Source organism: Lycium ferocissimum, chromosome 6 (assembly GCF_029784015.1).
Source record: "Lycium ferocissimum isolate CSIRO_LF1 chromosome 6, AGI_CSIRO_Lferr_CH_V1, whole genome shotgun sequence".
NCBI classification, from domain to species: Eukaryota; Viridiplantae; Streptophyta; class Magnoliopsida; order Solanales; family Solanaceae; genus Lycium; species Lycium ferocissimum.
In genome coordinates this window covers 52,711,692-52,722,811 of record NC_081347.1, presented here as the reverse complement: position 1 = coordinate 52,722,811, position 11,120 = coordinate 52,711,692, and positions in this window count along the sequence as shown.

Below are 11,120 nucleotides of genomic sequence, written 5' to 3'. Positions count from 1 at the left end.
CCTGTAACTGATTGCCTCTTACGGCGGAGTCATGTATGCTAACTTTTATAATAAACAATATCATATCAAGTATGCATATGTAAACTGCCCGACCATATAGGTACGGTGTGATCTTTATTATCCCGCGTTCTGGATAAACATCTCATGCCGCCCACTAGTGGTGTCTGCCCGCCATATAGGCACGGTGTAATCATTATCATAGTTGCCCACTACGCCCATCGTAGTGGTGACTGCCCGGCCAAATAGGCGCGGTGTAATTAAACATATGCATAGTGTAAGGCATGCATGAGAGCCCAAGTGAAAGCTATAACTCTATCGGAGTGACGTAAGTTCGGTAACCTCTAATTACATTATGGAATAATCATCATCGCTATGCCTCACCTTGAAAGAACTAATATCATGAGGTGAGACAACAACAAGAAATAACATCAAAGAAATCATAAAGATAGGAGTATCAACCTCATGATAGCATCATTATCATCATCAATATGATAGAACATATCTCATCTCTATCTCATAAGAAGCTCCTAAGAATCTTTAACTTTCCTCTTTTGGGATGTCAGAAGGTCATAGAAGAATAAAAAGGAAATCATGATATAGAAGTCATGCCTTGAAAGAAGGGACTAGCCTTACATACCTTTACGTCTTTTTAACTTTATCAACTAAACGCTTCCTTCCAAGCTCACGATTCTACATTCAAGAGAATTCGTACCAAAATTAGATAATTGGAAGCATACTTAAGTCTCAACTAAAACGATTAAGAGCTAACAAAAATTGGGCAGCATTTCCTTTGTTCAACAACTTCCTCCATAGAATACATAACTCCCAAATATCAATAGCACGCCTATCATATCATAATCAATAAACTTCTTTACGTTAAACATTGTTCAATTCTCAAAACACCCTTTCAAGGTCATCCATAGCCATAGCTATGACATAACATCATATTCATTCCCATATAATACTTCTTTAACGTCATTTGTATCCTTCACAACAAGATTATACTCATGGCATATCAAGAACTATGGTCCAAGTCAAATTACTATTCAAGGATGTCATTATTTCCACATTTGGGCTCCATATTCTACTTTCTTCTCTAATCCAAGTCTTTCAACCACTCAATACTTGTAATAACATGAAGTAGATGTAAACCTCACCTTTCATTATGTAGGAATGATCTTTGGATGAAGATACTCCACTTGAGAAAACCCCCAACTTCAATTCTAAGGGAAACCTTGACATCTATTAACCCTAGTGAGCATCCACACACTTGATTCTACTAATCCTTGGTGTTTAATCTTTGATTTCTCTTAGATATGTGTTAATATGGTGTATGAAATATTCTAGAGGTTTCAAGAGTGATGGAGAATATGGGAAATAAGAAATTAGAACTTGGGTCCTCTTTTCATATAAAAAAAAATGAAAGCTGCCCGACATGGTTTATACAAACACTTATACGGTCCGTATAAGTGACCGTAGAATTGCACCAACAATCGATCCATTCTGTAACTATTATACGGATACTTATACGGTCTGTATAAGTGACTGTATAATCTCGCCAAGACTGACCCCACACTTCCGGACCGTTATACGGACCATTATACGGCTGTATAAAGTTATACAAACCGTATAAGTGGTCGTACAACTCACATTTTTCTAAAATTGTTCTGTCGATTCGTTGATCTCTAATCCTTATAGAATCTTCTTAGAACTTGTTTAATACTTCATTAACCATCTAAGGAGCCTTATAACTTCTCCTCAAGATGTTACTAAGTAATCCTTAACTCAATAGTTTGCGAAACCTTTCCTAAACACAACTTATACTTCACTTCCCCTCGACGAACTTAGTTTCACCGGTTCATATAACTTCAAAATCTTATCGTATACGCTTTGAAGCTACCACATGCTCTCCTCATTGTCATAAGAACTTCATGTTCACTTTAAGTTCGCGTTAGTCTATTTACAGCACAACGACACAAAATTTTCGAGGTGCAACAATATCAAACTGAATTCTTCTTTCCATCTACAAAATAACACATGTTTATGATTCCCCCCTTCCCGCAGGGCCAATGGTTCAACACATAGGCATAAGCATCGTTTCCATATAGCATGTAAATGAGATGCGGTGTCTTCGGGTCATAGACCACCTGAACACAGGGTAGTCTTCTTAGTGAGCCTCAGTTAGGTCTGAGATACCCAAGAAGCAGCGCTATGCATGCAATGATAGTTTATAACTGCTGAAAAGTAAACGCATAAGCAATTTAAGCACATAAATTCACATTATACTAGAATCCTTATGGTTAGAACGTTTAAGTTTCCCCAGCAGAGTCGCAATCTATTACGGTTCGCATTTTGCGGGCGGGGTTAGTGCTCGGAAACCTACTAAGAACTTGTTGGTGATCTTTCGAATTTTGTTTTGAAAAAAAGAGTCGCCACCTAATTTTTAGAAAATTAGAAAAATCAGTGGTCAAGGGTTTATTCAAAATATCGTAATCCAGAGTTCTAGGTAAGAGTTCTGATAATCCCCTGTGGAAGGTGTCAGGCACCCCAATATTAAGGATCCTTACTATACGGTTGACCTTCGAATTCCAATGTGTGATTATCTGCTTAAATTGCTTATTTGGTGTTTATTTTCCGCTTTATAAAATATAATCTTTGGATTGCATATCATTGGTTTTAAAAGATTTAGATATATTCCCTTTATATATATAGGGTAGTTTAGATTGGATTTATAATATCCAGATAAGAATAGGTCCATTTATATATAAGGATAAGGTATTTTGTTTAAAGAAAAAAAAAGTTTTGGTTTAAGAGTGTAAGTATATTTATTATCCCTTTAAATCATACACTTTGTCTCGGGTCAGTCCGTATAGTGCATTAGAACGCCCTATCTTAAACTTCGTATTACAAATGGTATCACTTATTTGAATAAGCCCGACTTGTAAAAAAATGTGGCTTAATTTTTACTCTTTGTAAATCCGTTTTTCATATAGACTGCAAAAGACACTTTTGTTTTTTGGGCTTAGGCCCAAGATGTTTATTTTAAAAGATGGCTTATGGTGAGTTTGGCCCAAAATCGTATGCCTTATTTCTTTCTTTAAAAATCTAATGGGCTTTGGCCCAAAAAATCCTTATTCTTTCCGCTTTTTAAAAAAACAGGTGGAGAAGGGGGCTTTTGTCCCAAAACATTTTTTGTCCCAGGTGGGCTTTAGCCCAAGTCTCTTTCTTCCGCTGTTGGCCTTGGGCCTAAAATCATTTTTTGTTTTGATTTGTTGGGCTTAGCCCAAAATCACTTGGTTTGAACTTAATTCTTTTATCCAAAAATTTGTGCACAGTCTGTAAGATGTGATCTTTTGTTTCGACATTTTTGAAACTCCTTTTATCTTTGCTTATTAATTTGTATCACCAATCAATTTTCATTATTTTTTCGAACTTCGAAAACATTATACTTAAACCAGTTTGTTTGAAATTCGTTTGGGGACCTAAAGTCAACTAAATGGCACAAGTACCATTGTCCTAAGACGTCTAGTTCAACCATAAAGGATTCCATTATAATACGAGTTTTTGCAAGTACATGAATACAATACAACAATTTCAAAAAAAAAAAAAACAAGAGGACATAATAAATAAAAAGAGAAAGGGTAGGCTAGGGGCGTACCAAGCCCCTAGTTGGCCATTTTCACCTATGGTTGGGCCTTTGATGCACTCCTTTGATATATTTTCCATTTCCCTTAGCCCGAACATTCATATTGTTGAAAGAAGGGCCTTGGCCTAACAGACTTGGCTTGACTCGGCCCAAGTGGCCATACAGTGGAGAGGAGAAACAAAAAGGGGAAACCGATTAGAAATTATACTATCACTATATATATATATATATATATATATATATATATATATATATATATATATATATATATATATATATATATATAACACATACATATGCATAAAATGAAACACACATATACACATGTTTAGTTTCAAAATTGGACCTAAAAGGGCCATCGATTACACTTTAACAATTCTGCCCGAGCCCCTTGTTTGGCTAAGTATAGACATGGGCTATTCTTGGGCTAAATGTGATGTGCTAGGCCCAGATTTTTGCTAAGTCTATATTTGGGCTGAAATTAAAGCCTAATGAGTTTTATCTCCCTTTGTACTCATTTTATAAAGCTAACTTTTTAGATATACCATGATATACTTAGGTGATATATATAGCTAGTGTATACCATATGTATACTCCCTCCTCTTTATCAAATGTTGTGTATTCTATGTATACCTAATCATTAATTTAGAGCTCGGGCTTATGTCTTGACCAACTACTACGTAAATCTTTACACATTTTTAGGGAAACTTCAGCATTATAACTGAGGTTAGTGAGAACTTAAACTAGTCAATTACACACCATGAGAAAGGAACAGTTTCACAATATAAAAGAAAAACACATGACCTTACTCAAGCAACAGTTGACCTAGCAAAGGAGTAAGATCATAGCAATATACATCCATGGAGTCAAACAGTACCAAGAATTTAACAGTGATATACAAATCAAGAAGGATTAAGCCATAATCACAAGGAGAGTTTAGGAATCAAAGAATCAGGACAGAAGATAATTTCAACTTAGGCAATCTTAACTGGGCAAAATGGTACAAGATAGGTAGGACCTAGCAAACTCAAACAGTCACATATGACATAAAGGCACATATTCTGCTTCAGCTGATTCGGTAGGACAAAGGTGCATATAAAAGAGGTACAGGATTTATGTACTTCATAACTCGGATAACAAAAATAGTTATGGCCTTCAGTTTCATCAAGGCTATAAAGGAGCAGGATGACAAAGAATCCCAACAGAGCCAATTAGTTAGCGTTTTAATACCCCTTTTAGAGCAATAACTTAATCAAAAAGATTTCCATTTTGTCTAGTTCCTTATTTCTTTTTCGTTCCTAAAAAAAAACAGTCAAGCTATTGTGGATCACTTCCTCTTTTCACTTTAGAAGCCTATTTAGACACCTAATGTACTCACTTCATTTTTTTCAACCTTTGACTTAATGATGAAGTTTGAGGAGTCAAATGTAATAATAAAGGCAAACATACACCCCATGGACTAATGGAGTATGCCGTGGCACCTCTTACTTGGAGGTGGACACTATGGACCAAGTAGGACTTGGTACTTCTCCATCCTCTCTCTGAGGTTCCTTTTAAAAGGATCCTCTGCTGTCAAGTGATTCGGTTTGTTCATGATCACTTACGATTCTACCAAACAACTACCCTTAAATCAAATCCCAGCTAAATGTTTAATCAACATCGACACAGAGTTAGCAATTTTAGTTAACTCAAACTAGGGCCTTGATCATGAAAACTGTTTTGAATTTCTTTTAAGCATGACAGAAGTTAAAACCATATAGACATCTATTTTGAGGTTGATCTTTGGGGATAGTGCAAATCAAGACAGAATCACAACAAATATATTTTCCTCTGAATACAACCACTTCACCTTTCCAGTCTCATAGTATCATTTCATATCATCATTTTTTCTTATTAATCCCAACTTCCAGGTCAATCATGAATAGTTTTTGAAATAATTTAGATAGACTTAGTCAAGAAGGGCAAAGTCATACACAGAGATGGGGGGAAAGCAAGCAATACATCAAGAAAACCAAAGGGGTCCAAACCTACACCTATTTTTTTCTATTCTTTCCTATGTTTCAACCCCCAGATTATTTTTCGCTAATTTTAAGGACCACACAAGGTCAGTTTCATGTATACAATTCGTTTCAAAATATTTTAAGTCATGGACAAATCAAGTAAAGTACTCCTAGGATCTTTTAGTTTATTTTGATCACCTAAGCTAGATTAGAGCTTAAGACAAGAGGGTTGAGTCTACTTTTATTATTGGTTCACACACTACCACTGAGAATCTCTACCTATTCCATGCTTTACTTTAATGTACAATAAACAGGCCATCATGTTCAGATCATTTCGAATATAAATTCAGACAGATTTAGGCAAACTCAAACGCACTCAGATGAGAAAGTTTAGATACAACTAGGTCTATTCAGAAACCTTCAAGTGTTTTCAATCATATTTAGACTTGTTTAAGTGCACTCACACTTATTAAAACCTTTTAGACTCATTCAATCAAATCAAGAAGCACATTAAAGAGTATTATGAGACATTCATAGATACTAGTAAATAGACTTAAACCATTTAAGGTGTTCATATAAATCTTGGCCTGGACAAACAAATGCCAACCAACATGATTCATCACTAACAGACTCATATGAGAAAGAATTTAGACACTTTCACATCAAACTTCTCATCCTCTTCTCTTCTTTAGGTTTTTTAACCTTTGAAACTAAGTGGTTAACTCATTGAGACAATGTCAATATTTTAACTTCATATGATTATTCTTGAAGCCATTAAGGGGGTTTTAGCACCATAAAGCCCAAAGGTCAAAGCCAACAACAACGACTACAACATCATTGAAATACTTGAATTTAGACAAACATGACTAATTACTTGAACTAAGCAGGATGTTAATATCATAACACTTAACTAAGCAGCATATAAACTAACACTTAAACTGAACAAAATAAAAGAAAAAGCAATAACAAGATAAATTGTTACCTTTTTTATGCGCAGCCGATTCAAGAATGAACTTGGAAACCTCTTGTGCTCCCAATCCAAACTCATACCACGCAAGAAACAAAGGAAATCAAATTTTTAAACTCACAAACCCAACCCTTAAAGTTAAGTAAAATTTTTTTAACTGAGACCCTAATTTTGAGTATAAATCCTCAAAATATGGGTTTATAGGTGTATCTCCGTCTCTGTCCGTGTGTCCTCTCTCCATTTTTTTTTTGTACAGTTTGGGGTTCTATAAACCCAACTTCTCGATGTGGAACTCATTTGATTTTTGTAAATTTTCACTTGTTTTCAAAGTGAACAAACATGATTAAAAAACAAAGTAACAACAAACGGCTCGATTTGAGCTGATTTTCTTCGATCCATTCGGTTCCCAACGAACCAATGGTCATCGAGGATTTCAAGGTGAAGGACCAACTTGCACACAAAGTAAAAACGAAAATGATGAAAAGAAAGGGATGGTTGTACCTCTAAGCGTGTTTGGATAGGAGTTGGTCGAGGAAAATTCGTGAAAAGGATGAAGGAATAAATGTTTCATCCTTTTTCTGCCATAACGACGCCTGTACGCACCTACCGCCTCTGTAAGTATGCTTAAACGGTGATGGGACAGGAGGGAAAGGGGAGAGACAAGGCTGCGGCACTAGGGTTATAGAAACCCTAGCCGCAACAATGCAAATGACCCCTTAGGGGTCTCATTTGGCTGAAGGCTCAGCCATATATACTTGCCTCCGTTGGGTCGAGTCTAGGTCATTTGGGCCTGGGCTCGGCCAAAATAAAAAAGAGGAGAAAGGGGCCCTTTTACATGTATATACACACAATGTATACATATACGTATATATATAGTGTATATATATGTATAAAGGGCAAAACGGGAAATTTAATTAACTGGGCAAAACTAAAAGGGTTGATTATTAACCACAATATTTCAAATATAACCAAATTAAGACATTAAACGATTAAACCATTAACAAGCTGATTTTGCAATAATGACCTAAATTGTCTTGAACCATGGATTGGTTATTTCAATTATGGTCATAATAAAAATAATTAAGGAAATTAAAGGCTAGTTTTGTAATAATGACACTGATTAACTAAAACCATGAAAATTGGCTATTTTAGTAAGGCGTAATTAAACTTAACAATTGATTATTTCAATTGTAGCCACTATTAGCCATATAGTAAATAATTTATGGAATTTAACCATAATTAAACACTTGATTAATTATGATTAATTCTAATAACTTGTACAAATGCATATTAAATATGCAAAATTAAGAATGGAGGGGCACAATGATTAATTCATTCAATTAATCAGATCCCTTGAATCAATCAGAGTGAAATGCTTGTTAATTGACTTTCTGATAATTTTATCAATTAAATAGACAATTGTTTCAGATTACTCTTTCTTGGAAATACGTAAAAAAATTTCCAAATGATTCATAATTTTATCAGTTATTTTACTAAATAAAAATGACGAAATTTTATCTAAGTAATTTTATAAAATCATTTTGGTATGTAGAAAATACACACTTCACTCTGTTTGATATCCAAAGGTTCTGAATGATTAAAATAAACTATGGGAGGTCAAAAATTTGGTGTCAACACTATTTACTATGAATTATGGAGTTCCACTTCTCCTTAAGCTATAGTCGGCCTTATTAGGTTTGCTTTTTGTTACCAATAAATATATTTCAATATTCTCCAGCTTCTATAAAAATTTTGAGCCAAACATCACGTGAATAAAAACTTCCTAATTAAAACGTATAGTAATATATGAAGTAACTATTTTAAACTTCTGCTTCTGTAATGTACATGGACTAATCAATTAGATTTTTAGTTATAGATAAAAATCTTGCAGATAAACTAGCTCACATAATTATGTTCATAAGGATGACTAAGAGATAGTATCTGATCAGATAAATCGAAAATAAGCACTAAGAATTCGTTAATTGGCTTAGATTTAAGGAAGTGGAGTAATAATAGGAGTTTATTTGATGGAAAGTCGTGGTTTTCTTCATATTTGTTTATTCTACAAGGGTAGGAGATTTCATCTGATTCATGCCAATTTCTAACCCTTGCTGCTAATAGGTGGTCTATATATTGTTGAGATTGATTTTTTTTTTTTTTTGTTTTGGAAACACACATATATCAAGAGCATTGTGATAACAAAATCAATAAGGCGGATCCCGAAAGAAAGAGAGATATAAAACTGAAGAACTAAGTCTTGAGATTGAAATTCTTTTAAGTTTTCTACAGTTTGTCTAATTCCTGTACTAGGTATTTTAGTTGCAACCTAATTCACTTATTCAAACAACATTATTCTTAGGTAATTCATTCAGAGAAACCATGCTACAGTCAGATGTTTCACTTGCTTTGGAAGTGGAATCAGCATTGAATTCATTTGCCTGAGACTCAGGGTATATTTTTATATCACTATAAATATGACTCCGCAAATTTAAAAAACTATAAGGAGAAAATTACAAATTCATTTCAGAGTGCTTTAGAGTGAACAACTCGCCTTGAGATGTTGAATCGTGTATGATATGATAAAGATGGTTCTTGTGGGTGAGCATCGCCGATAATGGGCATGCCGGTTGACTTTACTTGTAAATATATTTTTCTTATACTTCACATTTGTGCATAGTGATATATAATTTATTATTGTGCATATAGTTATATGCTTGTTATTGTGCATTTGTCTTATGTTTATTTGTGCATCGGATGTATGTGGTATTTGTTGTTATCTTGTTTTCTTCATGTACACTTATTGTTGATTATAGTATTACATGTTCGTGTTCTTAAATGAAAAGGCAATTTTCATACTTTAGTTTCATCAAAAATTCATTAGGACAATTAATGATACTTATTGAGTACTTCTGTATTCATCCCTTTTTCTTTTCCTCTTTTTATGTGCTTTTGCAGAACCAGATTCTAGGATTCCTAGCATTAGCGAACCATGTGGTTGATTGTGAACCAGACTTGTAGTTTATATAATAGTCAACCTACCACAAAGTTCAGTGGTGGCCGAACCTTCCTATTCATCTTTCATTTCTATTTCAGCAATTGGTTTTATGCTCCCAAATTTCTTAGATGCTTTTGAATAAGTGTGTGAGCCTATACCAATTTAGTTTAACGTTGTATTATGGATATTGCTTTGTCACGGATTAGTCTATCTTAATTTGTTCAATATGGTTATATCTTTGTTTCAGTTTTATTTGCTGCGAATTTGAATGATTGAATTGTAGTTAAGGTTAGTTTGCTCGGTAGGGGTGTACATGGACCGGGTTGGTTCGGATTTTTTAAACACCAAACCAAACCAATCGCGTCGGGTTTTTAAATTTATACACCAAACCAAACCAATAAAATTCGGGTTTTTCAACCTCGGATTTTCTCGGGTTATTCGGTTTTCTCGGGTTTTTCGGGTTTTTTTTTCCGAAATAGTCTTGATACAATACATATAACTTTTACTTCAAATATTTCTGTCCTAGTAAGATACAATTATATAATTAAGGTGTTTCTTAAGAAAATAACACAAAATGTGAGAAGAGTGATGACATTGTATTAAAATATTCAACAAAAATTAATAAAATCGATTAAAATAAATATTGCTAATTAACAAGCCATAAAGAAAATGACCATAATCTAAAAATACTAAGTCATGCTAAAATAAGCACGGCTAATAAGTATTAATTACATGACAAAGAAAAAAAAACTTAAGTTATGTATTTTCACTCTCTAAACTAATTATGCAAAACTAAAGAATAGATATCCAACATTATTGTCATTCCTAGTGGTAAATTGAATTTCTTTTGTTAGCGTTAGTGTTGAGTAGTTTTTGGTTTGAACTTTATTTGAGTTACAAATATCCATAGGATATAAAACTTTTTGACATTCAAAATTCTAAGTTAAAACTTGAATAATATGATAATAGATAAAAAAAATTACGAAAAAATAAAAGAAATATTTATAAATTCCATTACAAATAAATTTTTTTATGTATAAAATATTTTAAAAATTGAATACATGTAATATCGGGTTGGTTTGGTTCGGTTTGACTTTTTTTAATTAAAACCAAACCAAACCAATTATGATCGGGTTTTTTTTCTCAACACCAAACCAAGTCAAACCAAACCACTAGTCGGGTTTTTTCTCGGTTTGACTCGGTTTATCGGTTTGGTGCGGTTTGTCGGTTTACTTTGTACACCCCTATTGCTCGGTAAGAGGGTTTTCGGGTGCCGGCAACATGTCCTAATTTTGACTTTTTGAGTTGTGACACCCCTACATGAAATACAAGTAAAAAGACTACAAAAGTACACTTTTTCTTGTTTCTCTATCATTTTAGATTTAGGTTATATACATTAATAGCATATAAGTTTTTTTTGGATAAATTTCAAAAAAATACAATTGGCTGACTTACATTGCAAAAATATAGCCCATAACTTACATTGCAAAGCTTTGCTCCGAAAACAATAGG